This window comes from Dipodomys merriami, unplaced genomic scaffold, assembly GCF_024711535.1.
Source record: "Dipodomys merriami isolate MVZ:Mamm:240054 unplaced genomic scaffold, mDipMer1.0.p SCAF_31, whole genome shotgun sequence".
NCBI classification, from domain to species: domain Eukaryota; kingdom Metazoa; phylum Chordata; class Mammalia; order Rodentia; family Heteromyidae; genus Dipodomys; species Dipodomys merriami.
The window spans coordinates 10,698,604-10,708,981 of record NW_027204604.1 but is presented as its reverse complement, the minus strand read 5'-3'; positions in this window follow the sequence as shown (position 1 = coordinate 10,708,981).

Genomic DNA, 10,378 nt, shown 5'->3' with positions numbered 1-10,378 from the left:
TGTTTATATAAACAAACTTTTATTTTGGGGGGGGGACAGGGCTTGAACTCAGGGGCCTGGGCTCTTTTACTTAAAGTAGAACTAGTGTTCTACTTTGAGCCATAGCACCACTTCCAGTTTTCTGGCAGGTTAATTGGAGATAAGAGCCTTATGGACTTTCCTGCCCGGGTTGGCTTTGAACTGCAATCCTCAGATCTCAGCCTCCTGTGTAGCTAGCTAGGATTACAGGTGTGAGCCACCAGTGCCCTGCTTATAGAAACAACTTTAAAAAGCAAAAATAGCTATATTTTCAAAAAAAAAATGGTGAAAGAGCAGCACTGTTCCACTTTTTTTTTTTTTTTTTTTCTGGTTCTAAGCGCTGCCCCTGAGCATTTTTGCTCCAGGCTAGTTCTTTATCACTTGAGCCACAGCGCCACTTCCAGCTGTTTGGTGCTTAATTGGAGAGAAGAGCCTCAGGGACTCTCCTGCCCAGATGGATTTCAAACTGGGATTCTCAGATCTCAGCCTCCTGAGTAGTTAGGATTACAGATGTGAGCCAAGGGTATCTGACCCCCTAACTCCCTGTCTTTTTTTTATATATAATTTTATAATTTTTAATTTTTTAAATTGTGGTTTTAAAAAAACATAACATTTACCATTGCAACTTTTTTTTTTTTTTTTTGGTCGGTCACGGGGCCTGATTCTGGGCCTGGGCGCTGTCCCTCAGCTCTTCAGCTCAAGGCTAGCGTTATACCTCTTAAGCCATAGCACCACTTCGGACTTTTTCTGCTTATGTGGTGCTGAGGAATTGAACCCAAGGCCTCATGCATGCAAAACAAGCGCTCTACCACTGAGCCACCTTCCTAGCCCCCCATTGTAACTTTTGACTTTTAGGGTTCTTTGGGGGGGGTGATGGCACTGGAACACAAGACTTTATTGTATAAGATAGGCGCCCACTCTACCACTGAGCTCCACCCCCAGTCCCATTCCCATTACAACCGTTTTAAGACTACGATTCAATGGTGTTAAGTAACTTCCCACTATGGCACACAGTTGGAGATTTACACCTCCTACATTCAAACTGTTTCAGTACTACAGAGGACATGGGTTCTGGAAAACCCCTCTCTAAATTCAGGAGAGAATGAGAGTGAAGTGAAAAAGACAAACACTGGTTTTTATATTCTGGTACTCTGTGTCTCCTTCTGAAAGGATTTGGGGAATCCCAAAGGATTCCTGAGCCATACTTTGAGAACCACTACTGGAGTACAATACCAGACTTCCTCAGTAGCGAGTATCCTTTGCCCCTTACATTAATTTAGGGTGGGGCTGTGTGATACCACCCATGCACGTAATTGAACACGATTCTAAGGTGTTTTTCTTTTTTTTTTGGGGGGGAGGCTGAGAGAGGGGGTTGGTTCTTTGTTTTGGCGATACTGGGATTTGAACTCAGGGCCTGGCACTTGTTAAGCAAGCATTCTACCACTGAGCCTCCAGCCCTATTCATTTTTTTATGTTTTAGTTTTGAGATAAGAGTCTCAAGAACTTTGTTGCCTGGCCTGCTGTTGAACTGTGATCCTCCAGATCTTATCTTGCTCAGTAGCTTGGAATATAGGCACAAGCCACCAGTACCCAGCTCCGAGCTAGTTCTTATTTCTGAGGTAGGTAGTGGGGCCTGGGGCAGGCAGAAGCTGAGTCTTGCTTAGAACCATAGTGGAAATGGAGGAGTGGATCCAGAGAGACTGTGCAAGGGGCCTGGGGCAGTGTGGTGGGGTGCTGACTCAGCACAGCAGTTCTGCCTTACCTAGAGGATTTAAGAGGCATGAAGTGACAGCCACCTTCTTTAGACAGTGAGAAGGCAGAATGGCCAAAGTCACAGGTAGAGCTCTGGCTCCAGGGAACAAGGCCAAGGCTGGCCGTCCCACTCTCCCACCGGGACTGGAGAGGGAGGGGAGTGAGCCAGCTCCACATCCTGGTTACGAAGGATGCTGGGCCTCAGATCTCATTAGGGCTGCCCTAGGTGTCTGCGTTCAGCGAGGGCAACTCATTCCTTGATTGATTGATCCGGGACCCAATAGTAGTTACTAAAAACAGCCAGGCCTCGGTGGCTCACCCCTGGAATCCTAGCTACTCTGGAGGCTGTAATTTGCAGAATTATAGTTGGAGGCCAGCCTGGGCACAGAAGTCTGCCAGTCTCCATCTCCAAAATAACCAGCAGAAAGTTGAGCTGGAGGTGTGGTGGTAGAATGCCAAACTGAAAAAGCAAGAGGCTGAGCAAGGGCCAAGCCCGGAGTTCAAAAAAGGAAGAATGAAAAAAGGAAGGAAGGGGGCTGGAAGGTGGCTCAGTGGTAGAGCGTTTGACTTGCATGCATGAGGCCCTGGGTTCGATTCCTCAGCACCACATAAGCAAAAAGAAAAAAAGCCGGAAGTGGCGCTGTGGCTCAAGTGGTAGAGTGCTAGCCTTGAGCTGAAGAGCTGAGGGACAGCGCCCAGGCCCCCTCCCTGCCCCCCCCCCCCCCGCCCCCAAGCAGGACTGGTACACCCTCCTCCATGCTAACCATCCAGTCCCACCCCTTAGCACACTCACGCCTGGGCTGTTAACGATCCTGTAGGTGGTAGTTTACAGCTCCAACTGTGTTATCTATAAATTCCTTGAGGCAGGGGCCCATCCCTTAATTGCGCCTCTATTTTTCTATGGCTTCAAGAACAATAGAAAGTTCTCAGTGAATGCTGATGGCTTTATTAGGGACTGAGTTTTCATGGCTTTGCGGTCAGAATCATTTTATAGGGGCCGGGGGCCAGGAGAACAGGTGGAGGCCATTTATGAGACCTTTATGGAGTTTGGAGAGCTAGAGCTTACCAACTCCGGGTGTTGTCTTCTTTAACGCTTGTGGCAACGTGATGAGGTATGAGTGGACTGAAAGTGACTCGAAGACATTGTGACCTGTTCCACGAAAGAAAGCAGGTGCCAGCCCTGAGAGACTGGCTCCATGCTGTTCGCTGTGTGCCACAGAGCTGTGCTGGGGCAGAGCGCGCCCACCTGGTATAACCTGATGGAGAGCGGCTAGCACCCCCATGTGGACCATTTGGCTACCTCTCCCCGCCTAGCTTCCATGCGGTCCAGGGGCTTTTCCACTGATCATGGCCCCCCCTCGTGTGGAATTGCTACTGGCAGTGAACGTGTTCATCAAGTACCTGGTTGGCTTGGCAGCCGCCATGGGGCTCACTGTGAATCAATGTGAGGCTCTGTGGACAGTCACCAACCAGGCTCTCCCTTACCTGGCTTCTGCGATGGCCTCGCCATTCAGTGAACCGCAAGGCCCAGACAGTGGCTGCTGGCCTGCTGGTGCCTGTTGAGTTGCTCCTAAGCAGAGACTTACCAGATAGCCACAACACGGCTGAGGCTGAGAGGGGATTCAGACCAGGGTCCTAGATAGTGTCTTTGCAGGCCAGACTAGAAAGCCAGGCAGAATCCATGGGAACTTAGTCATTGAAAGCTGTTCTCTACCTGGGTAGTTGTGTGGTTTGCTACAATAGCTAAACACTCCAAAGTCTGGGACCCAAGTCTATGAAGCCAGAGTTCCCATTCTGATCCTGGGAATTAGAAGGTGAGGAAGAGGAGAAGGAAGGACTCCTAATGAACCATCGAGGCTCCATGAGGAGGTCTCCAGAAGGAAGGAAGCCTCGTTCTTGGGTACTCAGCCAAAAAAAATTTTAAAAAATTGTCTTCAGCCAGGCACTGGTTGCTCACACCTGTAATCCTAGCTACTCAGGAGGCTGAGATTTGAGGATCATAGTTCAGAGCCAGAGCAGGCAGAAAAGGCTGTGAGACTCTTATCTCCAATAAATTACAAGGAGAAAAAAAGAAAAAAAAAAAAAAAAAAAAGGAGGGCCAGAAGTAGAGCTGTAGCTAAAGTGGTAGAGTGCTAGCCTTGAGGAAAGAATCTCAGGGACAGTGCCCAGGCCCTGAGTTCAAGTCCCAGTACCAGCCAAAAAAAAAAAAAAAAAAAGGCTAGTGACTCATGCCTATAATCCTATCTACTCAGGAGGCTGAGATCTGAGGATAGATTAAAAACCAACCTCGGGTAGGAAAGTCCCAGAGACTCTCATCTCGAATTAACCACCAGAAAACCGGAAGTGGCACTATGGCTCAAGTAGTAGAGCACTAGTCTTGAGCTAAAGAGCTGAGGGACAGCACCCAGGCCCAGAGTTCAAGCCCCATGACCAGGAAAAAAAAATTGAGGACACCTCTTGGTAGAATCCAAGAAAATATATTAGTAAATCAAAGCAATGAAAGACTAGAATGAACACAGTCCTGAGTCCAGCTACCTCTGTGTGCTCTAACATCACTGGGAATAATGATGGAAAAGTAGAGTAGGGGTTTGATTCTAATTCACCCTAGGACGGAGTGCCCGCTCCCTTTGGTCTGATACCTGGATGTATTTGGTCATTCATGCTGTTACATAGTTTTATTGAGATTTCAAGGCTGGCCTGGTTACTAAATTTGAGACCTAGTGACATAGATGCTCAAGCATCTCTTTAAACAAAGGATCACTACTGCCAGATGTCCCTTGAGGATGAATGTTCGTCCTTGACATAAATATTTGTAACATTCTGATGATCAAATGAGTCATCTTCCCATGCTTTCCACCCTGCCCCCAGTTCGTGTCTTTTTAAGATTTTCTTCTTAATATCTCAGAATGCACTAAGCAGGAAGGTCGGAAGAGACCTCCCGCCACCCCTCCCCCCATACACACACTTTATTTTCTCTTCACTAAATATTGCTGGGTTTTTATTTTTGTTTGTTTTTATTTTTGTTTTGCGGAGGTGTAAAGCTTAAAGCAAGGAAGATAGTGCCGGCATGCTTATAATCAATCCTATCAAGCTTATAATCATTAAGACGATGTCGGTCTCTGTTACCCACACTCATTTGCTCAGATCTGTTCCTGGCATGGTTGGACATCTTACACCAGAATTCGCCTCTAGAGCTGGGAAAATCCAGGGGGCAGCGTCTTGTTTATCAGGGAAGCTGAGTCAGACCAGGCTACCTTCTAAAAAGCTATTTCTAGAATTCTATCCGGTCAAAGCCGGGCCCCAGACTCCTTTCTCTTCCCAGGGGAATTCCTTTGGGGGGGGAGGGAGAAGGGAGAGAGGGCAGAGGGCAGAGGGTAGAGATAGTGACTGTCCTAAGATCGAAACCCAAACACTGTGACTTTTGCCCATTTATGGACTTGAAGCCCCCTCCCCCACCGGCCCACTAGGCTGACTTGTTTCCCCCAGCTTGCCCTCAGTGCCCCTGGAGAGGGTAAGGGAGAAAACTGAGAAGGTGGGCTTAGCCCAGGGAGGGGTCTGGTGTCTGGGAAGAGAAAAGACCACTAGAAGGAATGGGGGACAGGAGGATTTCAGAACCAAAAGGAGACAGAAGGAGCTAGAAAGGAAGTGTACCACCCCCCCATCCCCCCTCCCCCGCCCCAGAAGTAGCCTGTCCCCCAGAAGCAGCAGCTCCCTGGGGGCCTTCACCATAAGCACTTTTCCAACTTGACTGAGGCCAGGGCCTGATCTGGTCCCATTCAGGGTTCTGGTCCCATTATGTAATCTGTGCATGGTGTTGGCAATGTGCAAACCTAGGGTTTCAGGGTTGGTGAGTCTTAGCAAGTCTTGTGCAGAAAGGGAAACTGAGTCTCAGGAAAGTTAAACTATATGCAGGACTCTCTTCTCCCAACTTGCCTCTCCCATTCCTAAGAGAAAGCCTATCAGGAAGAGAAAGCAGATGTGACCCAGGTTAAAAGAACAAAGAACAACAAGAAAAAAAACAACTCCAAAACCCACGTGTCCATGGCTCCCACAAAGCCGTGTCACCCAAGCTTTTGTGAGCAACTGATGGATACGCTTTGGAAAGAACCTTCGTTCTGTTTAGTTCCCTTCTGGCGTCTTACAGCAGGGAGCCTGTCAGAGGCTGATTTCCCACTAAAGAAAACAAATTCCTAGCAGTAACTCCCAGATCTCTAGCTCAACCCATCTCTTTCCCAAAGCCCCCAGCCCAGGTGAACCCCAGTTCCACACATCTCACCTGCTAACCTTCCCCCTCCACTCGATCCTTCCAGCTCTTCTTCTCCATCCCCTGGTGCAAGTCTAGTCTCTTTCTTTCCCATGTTGACACACAATCAGTCAGGAAAGTCTTCCTTCAACTATGGCCCCAAATGGGACAACATCCCATTTCTTTACTGCTACAACTAACCCTACTGGAGTTTGAGAGGTGTGCAAGTCAAAGCACCCATTTTCTCTTTCCAGAATTGGCCTCTTAATAAATCCTTGCTCACCTTCCCTTAGCAAACAGACAGACAGAGAGATTCCCCCCCCCCCCCCCCCAATTCGAAGCTATGTCATAGCTTTGCTCAAAACCTCCTCTGTTCTTTCAGGTACTGACAATGGTCGCAAGGCCCCACATAATCGACTTTTCTCTCCCTCTTATTTCTTCTGACTGTATCTTCCGCTACTCTCCTGTTTCACCGTGCCCCCTACCTTCACTGGCTGTTCCAGAACCTGCTTCCACAAGGATAGATGTATTTGCACAGCGCAGACAGTGTCCATTGTCGACCTGAAGTAAATAAATATTTATATTGAGTTGAATAAACGCATTGTATAGATGATTGTTTATCAAGCTGAGTCCTGAGTCTCAGAGGCCCCAGCCAGGGTTTTCTTGGACCTGCTCCTGCTCCTGGCTGAGGCTATTCTCTTTTTTAGAAAACCACCCTGTCGTCTATTATGTTCCTACCTCCACCTCTTCTCCTGCTTTCAAAATGCCCAGGCTCAGCAGGCAGTTCTTTGTCCTGGGTCATCCAGGAGGTCAAGACTTGTTCTGGCTGCCAGTCACCCCACGGGGGCTGAGCAGGGCGATTTGCTGGGAACTGCTGCTCCTTTTATTTTATTTTTTCCTTCAGGACAGTCCCAGGCAACTAGTTGGATGGGGCAGAGGGAGAAGTGAAGGGACTCTCTCTCTCTCTTTCCTTCTTTTCTTTCCTTCCTTCTTTCTTACTTTCTTTTTTTCTCTCTCTCTTCTTTCCCTCCCTCTTCTTTTTCTTTCTCCCTTCCTTCCTTCCTTTTTTCTTTCTTTCCTTCCTTCCTTCTTTCTCTCTCTTCTCTCCCTCCCTCCTTCTCTCTCTCCTTCCCTTCCCCTCCCTCCCTCTCCCACCCCCTCTTTCTTTCTTTCTTTTTTTGGCTTGAAATCAGGCCTGAGCATTGTCCCTTCACTTTTTCCACTCAGGACGGGCACACTTCCACCACCAGTTTTTTGGTGGTTAATTGGAGATAAGAATCTCTCAGATTTCCTATCAGCTTAGGCTGGCTTCCAGCCACGATCCTCAGATCTCAGCCTCCTGAGTAGCTAGGATTGCAGCTGTGAGCCCCAGGCTCCCATCCTCAGTCTCCCTCCTGGCACAGAGCGGCCTACCGAGGGGGTTTCCAGCCAGGAACAGCATGGTCCTGCCTCAGGAAAGAGCTGAGACGGGAGTTCAGGAGGCCTTTCCTATCTGACCATTGTTGTCTGGGTGATCCACATTCCGGAAGCACTGATGTGGCACTAAATATTCCTGCGGCTCCCCTGGGGGCCCAGCGTCATCTCTGAGCCAGCTTTCTGGAATGTTTCTTGGTCTGAAGTGTCCCGGCAGGTGAGGGGGAGGGCTGATGGAATCCACGGCCCCACGTCTTGGGCCCTTTGGGGCTAAGATAGTAGAACTCTTCCTCCCACTCAGAGTCTCCTGGGACTGGGAGCTTCCCCTCATCCACCCCCATCAGCCCCCTCTCCCCCACTCCCCCCCCCCCCACCTGCCCACGTCCTGGCTTCCACGTGAAGCAAGACTAAACTTTAAGTTCTAAACACTTGTGTTTGGTGCTTCTTCTAGGAAAGCTTATTTGCGGAGATGGTGCTGAGGTTACAGCTGCGGGGGGCGGGGGGGGGCTGGGTCCTCTCCCTGTGCGATTCCACACCTCAGGTCCTCTCCTCCATAACCTCCCTTTTCCCCCCTCTGTAACACCTGCTCCTTAACCTCCCCTTTCCCCCTTCTGTAACACCTGCTCAGCTTCTTCTTTCCTAGCTCCTTTATTTTTTGCAATCTTTTGTTGTTGTCGAGACAAGCCTCTTATGTATCCCAGGCTAGCCTGAAACCCTCTATCTGTTCCCCAACAGTCATCAAACTTGCAATCCAGTCAGTGCAAGTGGCTCACACCTGTAATCCTACTGTTATGGAAGCTGAGATTTAAGGATCACAGTTCAAAGCCAGCCCAAGGCAGGAAGGTCTAGGAGACTCTTATCTCCAAGTAACCACTGGAAAAAAACATTGGAAGTGAAGCTGTGGCTCAAGTGGTAGCGGGCTAGCCTTGAACACAAAAAGGCTTAGAAAAAAAGATTAATTAATTTAAACAAACAAACAAACAAACCAAAAACCAACAACCTTGCAATCCTCCTGCCTCTGCTTCCCGAGGGAGGGCTGGGACTACAGGTATAAACATAGAGCTCTTTAGGGTTTGTAGAAGCCAGGAGAGGGTGATTCCAGTGGTAGACATTGCTATGCTTTGTGCAAAGAGCCTGACATGTAATAGATTCTCGATAAATATTTGCTGTTTTGTTTGCTTCGATTCTTTCCCCCAATTCTCCAAACCCAATCCATTTCGAATGAGTCTCCCAGGCCCACAGGACTTGTCCCCAGACCTGGGTTTGAAGTCTATTTTTCTTACTTGCCAGTTAATGTTGTTCAGTCGGTTTCTCTTGCAAAATGAGAATGATGATGTAGCAAGAGCTTGACAATTGCTTTTGCTGAAAAGCACTGATACAGGCCTACAGATGAACAAAAAACTGGCTGGAAGCTAGATAGCCCAGCCTGTATCTAGATCCTTTGCCCTTTTCTCCTGCAATTACTTTCTAGCCCACTTAGAAAACAAGAAGATCAACCTGAAGGAGCTACAGGACAGCAGACCACCTGCCAGGTGCTCATGATTTTTGTTGTCAAGATTGTTGTTGAACAAGGTTTCACCTGATCAGCCTGAAACAATTGATGTCAGACCACCTCTGAACATAGCCAGACTGGACCTGTTCAGTCTGTTGAAGATCTTCTGTACGCCTTGTTCCTAATTGTTTATTTAAATCTATAGCTCATGTTTGTACTTCAATGGTGGCTGCTGTGTTGTCTTTCTGTGGCTGTCACTACCATGTATTAAAAATCTCCTTTCCTGTCCTTTGCCATATCTCTTTATTTGGTGTGTAGGGGTGAGTGGCCAGACCTGACATGTATAACTCCTGGAATTTGTGCCTTCCTCCTGTTTCAGTACAGTAGAACCAAATTGATCGGGCTGACTTAAGACTATGGTAAGCATGCAGTGAATTACTATATACAGAAAATGCCTGACTCAAGAGAACTGAACTCCATCAAGTATACAGTGGTGGTGTATGCCTATAATCTCAGCTACTTGGGAGGTGGAGAGCAGAACTGAAATAGAAGGCCAGCACAAACAAAAAGTTAATGAGACCCTATCTCAAAAATGAAGTCAGATTGCATACCAGTGACTTGAGGCTGTAATTCTAACTACTTGGGAGGCAGAGATCAGGAGGATAATGGTTAGAGGCCAGTCTGGGCAAAGAAGTTCAAAGGATTCTATTTCAACAGAAAAAAGCTGGGCGTGGTGGTGTGTACCTATCATCCTAACTATGGATTTTGGTCCAAGCTAGTCTGGGCAAAAAGCAAGACCCTATCTCAAAAAATAATCACAGAAAAAAAAATGAGTAGAGGTATAGCTCACCTAGAAAAGCACTTGGCCTAGTGAGTGAGAAGCCCTGAATTCAAACTTTAGTACTGGGGGAAAACCAAACTCATGTGTGGTATAGGAGCCCCATTCTGTAATCTCAGCTACTTGAGAGGTAAGAGGATTGCAGTTTGAGGTCAAGTAGGCAAAAGTACAAGACTCTATTGGAAAAGTGGAAGCAAAAGTGGCTGAGTGTGTGGCTCAAGTGGTAGAGTGCCTGTCTAGGAAGCATGAAGCTCTGAGTTCAATCCCCAGTACAGCCCCCCCCCCATCCACACACATACAAGTACTGTCTCCTGCTATTGCTAGCATTCCAGAGGCAGGAAGATTAAGAGTTCAAGGCCACCTTGAGACCCTGAGTAGCAGAGGGTGCTACTCAATGGTAGAGCACTTGCATAGCCTGCACCATAAAATTGGTGGTTCCTAGTATCTTCTAGAATGCAATTCTTCTTTCTCTTATCCCATGTTAGCTGCATCATTTCTCATTGGATTTGAGTTACTTGTGCCACCTTGGTCTCCAGTCTGTAAGCTCCTCCCCTGGCCATCTGCAGTGGCCTGTCTGTCTCAGAGCCTAGCACATTAGGATCTGCTGTAGCCCAGTGTAAGA